Genomic DNA, 4,718 nt, shown 5'->3' with positions numbered 1-4,718 from the left:
GCTCTGGCATGCAATAGCCTTTGTGGCACAACATCACTTCACCACTTCCTTGATTCCCAAGTGTAACACTACCATTGGCTTGCAATCCCACCATCACCTGCCTTGTCGACTAACAACCGGATTTGTTGGTTTTGTGTAAGTATTTGTAGATTTGCCACTCCACTTGCACCCAATAGGCTTCATGCCCAATGTAAGGCTAACTTGTTATGCCCATGATGCAAGGGAAATGAACCTTGTCAATATATTAAAGCTCTCCATTGCTAGTGTTGCATTTTATGAAGAGCATTAAGGGCTAAGCCTAAATCTTTCTCCCTTTTCATCTGTGTGTGTGTGTGTGCGTGCGCACGCACGCATGCCTGAGAGAGAGAGAGAGAGAGAGAGAGAGAGAGAGAGAGAGATATTCTACCTGATGCAGGTGTAAGATGGTGCACAACTATAATAATTGCAATGGCTATAGTAATCTACCTCTACATTATTGTAGAGCCACGTTCATTGCACGGTAGTTGATGATGCATAGACACAACAGGCCCAACCATGGCTCGGGAAACATTTTTTATGGACCTGGCTTTGGAACCTTTTCACATGCACAGGAACAAGCTAACTCTAAATTTGAGAGGGATAATCACACTAAAATCTCATATTAAACTAAAAATTCCATAATTTGAACCGGCTTGAGAATCTTCTTGCCCAAAATTGAGCCGGCCATTTTTCATTATGAACAGGCTTTGGATAAAGCGAACCTATCTTTTCCCAAGCCCTGGGCCCAACCCATTTCTCATAAAAGCAATACTTAGCATGAACAATTGATATATTGCCACGCTATAGAGTGCCACTTGTAGCAACTTCTTGCAAAAATCAATAAGAGAAATCATTGTAGTCTTAATGTGTGTGGGTATGTGTATGCCCTTGTGTGGTGTGTGTGTGTGTGTGTGTGTGTGTGAGAGAGAGAGAGAGAGAGAGAGAGAGGGAGATCAAAAGATGAACTAATTTCCTATAGGAGAAAACAGAGGTTTAGGTGGAGATTTCTGAACCCGCTCTGCAAAGCTACAATGATAGCATTCGAGATCCAAATCCCCAACTAACTTCATGCAAGTTTTGACGTACCAATCTTGCAAGAAAAACACACACACACACACACACACACACACAGACTTGCTGCATTCTGTCATTTTGCGTGCATGCCTCACTTTTCTCAAATTGCTTTGCTACTTTGGGTTGTGTGTGCATTGTGGGAGGGTCTTTGATCTATTCAACCTATGTACTCCTGTACTCCTAAGGAAGTTAAAATCCAGCAGCTCAAGGATGGGAAGCTCCCCTTCATCACTTGTGTAGCTCAAGAACGTCTCCCTTGACGTGGACTAGCACACAATCTACCTTCCCCAACCTGTCGGTAGCTCATACGGGATGGTGATTCTAGCTTGTAGCCCGAAGCTCAGATGGGAAGTTCCCCTTCATCACATGTGCAGTCATGTGGCCCCAATTCTTTCCAGTTACCCAGATCAGTGCACATTTGACCAATTACTCACAGCATCAATATGGCAGCAAATCCAGCAGTACCACCTCAAGTAACCTTGCCTCTTTCTGAAATCGCAAATGCCTGGAAGTACACATTGACTGGGAATGTATGTGATTGAAGAGGACATTAATTTGAGGCATCTAAGGAGAAAATATCTTTTGAGGGAATGTAAATGGCACTCAAACTCTTGGCTGCAATGTTGGCAGCCCATGGCGCTGTGAATCCTTGAGTGTGCATGCTGTTTGAGGATACCTAGCCACTACTATTGCGCTGACAACCCATGGTGCTTTCTCCTCAAGGGTGGCAACTCATGCTGTGTTGCATGCTCTTCCGCCAGCTTGCCATCCACGTCTTTAATGGAGAAGTGGAAAGGTCAATGGGAGGTGTGATAATCCCCTAGCTCCAAGCATGCCAGTAAGCTATAAGCTTGAGCTCTGAAGAGATGATGATGGAGATTGCAGTAGACTTGATGGACATGATGATGGAGACCGGCATGAGAAGGTATGAAAGACGAAGAGACAGTGACAAAACGGAATCTGAATATTTGCCCAAGCTCGAGGGTGGTGTGCCCTACCAACAACTCGAGACAGAAGGTGCCCTTGAGGCTTGGACTCCCGCAAACTCCCGCAAATAAGAGATTATAGCTGCTTCGCTACTCAAGGCACCGTGCCCATCTGCTCAGCTCTTGATCTATGAGAAGAGAGAGAGAGAGAGAGAGAGAGAGAGAGATTCATGTCCTTCCGAATCCTGCACCAGGCCCTGCACACCACAAAACAACTCCGTGCATCAGTCTCTGTGTGTGAGAGGTAGCGATGAGCTTCTTCTCTTCAGTGCCGATGGGTTGCGGGGCTTGCTTTAGAGCTTGAGGCTCGATCATCAATGCGCGCTCAACTCATTAAGGCAAATGGGAACGATGTGGCAAATGATTCTGCAACCAAAGTCCAGGTGGCAATTAGAGGCACATTAGCAATTCTAGAGACAGCTAGTACGGCCGGCGGCCTCTCTCTCCCCCTCTCCTCGTCACTCATATAAACCGGAGCTCATCGGATGCAACAACCTTTAACACGTGGCATTGGAAAACCAGTCTCTTTAATATATGATAGAGATATATATCTATTTAACATAATATGGCGGAGGGGAGTGTCCTTTACAAGTGGCGCAAGCTACCAAATGAAGGCAAAAGGCCAAAAGTGAGAGAAGCTGCGGTGACAAATGCACGAGAGAGAGAGAGAGAGATCCAGTCACCTTTACACGTGCCGCAATGGATGCGCAAGATAGAGGCTGAACGCATTGATTAATCTCTTTGAATGCAGAGCGGTGGTGCCACACCTGTCCAAGCTAATAACCATAGGACGATCGTCACCTGCAAAATTCATATCTCTCTCCCTCCTTTCCTCATTCTTCTCCGCTCCTTTCCTCATTCTTCTCCGCTTCGGATCTATTGCGCGCACCTGCTGCTGCAAGAGCCTTGTGGAGCTGCATCGGTTCTTCTTAAGCATGGTCATCATCGTGGAGGCGTAGGGAGAGAGGCTGGATGAGATTGAGCACTAATGAGGCAAGCCAACACCTACGGCGAACAATAGCTGCAGAGCACTAAGCAATAGTCGTTGCTTTGTGCGGGTGCTTGGAGCTTGCCATTGCCATGGCCCACACACCTATGACCGACAACATCTCTCTCTCTCTCTCTCTCTCTCACACACACACGCACACACACAATCGCAGTAGGCCATCGTGGCTTGACCAATTCTCTACGCTGGCGTGCGTCCATTGGATTGCGGATGAAGGCTTCAGCCTGGCGCATTTGCGTAATAGGCGGCTCGATTACTTCTTCCGTAGCTGCGTCTTGCAGCACTTATGTTTCCAAGTGGACCCAGCAACAACCATGGCGTGCTGGTGCAAGCCCTCTGCAGCCGAAACGTTAGCAGACCAGAATAAGCCTGCCATTGTTCTAATACATGGCTTTGCTACCAGTGCCTAATGGCATTAATGGTGTGAACAGGTGAAGCCACTACAGAGGAACTTTCGAGTTTTTGTCCCTGACCTCATCCTCTTTGGTAAATCCACAACTAAGGGAAGCTGCAGTCGGTCTGAGATATTTCAAGCTGAGATGATCGCGAAGGCCATGGAAACCATGAATGTACCTTCGTATAGTATCATAGGCCACAAGCTACGGTGGGTTTGTAGCTTTCCGTCTTGCACATCTCTTCCCACAAAGAGTCCAGAAAGTTGTCATTGCAAACTCATGAGGGGTGTACATGCCATGCCAAGATAATCAAGAACTTTTAGAGAGGACAAAAGTAAAAGTGGTAGAAGATTTTCTCTTGCCGCAATGGGTAGCAGCATGTCGAACTTTGTTGTGCTTATCATACAACAGTGGGACTCTGAACCATAGACAGCCTCACCAAGCTGCTCATGGAGCTGATCTGTCCTCGACCTCTCGTAGCCCCCAATCCCCCATTAATCAGCCCGATCTGCTCTGCTCAGCCCCTCCCCTCCCAACTTTCGTAGCAGAACTCCTATGCAGTCTACCACATCTACCTTGCTCATGGCCCTTGAACAGCAAGCGTGCTCTCTCTCTTTGCCTATTCATACTTCTCCTTCTGTTGTCGCGGCTTCTGGCAGTGGAGCTTATAAGGTTCATGTGCCAATGATCAACAGCCGAGCTGGGTGCCTCCGCCAATCAGCACAACATTGTTTGAATTAATAAGGTGTTTGCTTTTGTTTATTGGTGAGGTAGGGGCCTTGACAAAGCTATGCATGGCAATAGCGCGGAGAGCCCCGGAAGCGGCGGCTCGAAGCATACAAAATTAATTTCCTTGATTTGCACTTGGGACTCGGGCAGTGTTCGGTATCGTTTTTCGAAACACACAAAATTCCTTTCCTTGAATTTGCAAAGAGGAAATTTTAGAAATTTAGGTTAATTTTTCAGGATTTTGCACTATTTTTCTCTATTTTGGGGTGGAATTATCCTTTTGCCCTTGCTCTTAGACACATTTTATTAGAACATTGGACTTGAGAGAGGTGAGACTTGCGTCGAGTTGCACACAACGGTAACTGTGTGGATTATCAAGCTGTTAGAAGGCAGAGAGAGAGAGAGAGAGAGAGAGAGATTGAGTTTTAAAGTTTAAACTAAAATAGATGTGCATCTCGAGTCTCGACCTGTCTTCCTGAGAATAGGCAGCAACTATCAGTCATCCCTCTC

At 46.5% G+C, this 4,718-nt stretch overlaps 1 pseudogene; it reads left to right on the top strand.

Annotated features, from left to right (window-relative positions):
• Window positions 1–2,686: 2,686 nt before the first annotated feature.
• Window positions 2,687–4,441, top strand: LOC147432079 (uncharacterized; annotated as a pseudogene).
• The last annotated feature ends 277 nt before the right edge of the window (window positions 4,442–4,718 follow it).

Source organism: Adiantum capillus-veneris, chromosome 20, assembly GCF_014529385.1.
Source record: "Adiantum capillus-veneris isolate H3 chromosome 20, ASM1452938v2, whole genome shotgun sequence".
Classification (NCBI taxonomy): Eukaryota; Viridiplantae; Streptophyta; class Polypodiopsida; order Polypodiales; family Pteridaceae; genus Adiantum; species Adiantum capillus-veneris.
This window is presented reverse-complemented; position numbering and strand designations above follow the sequence as displayed.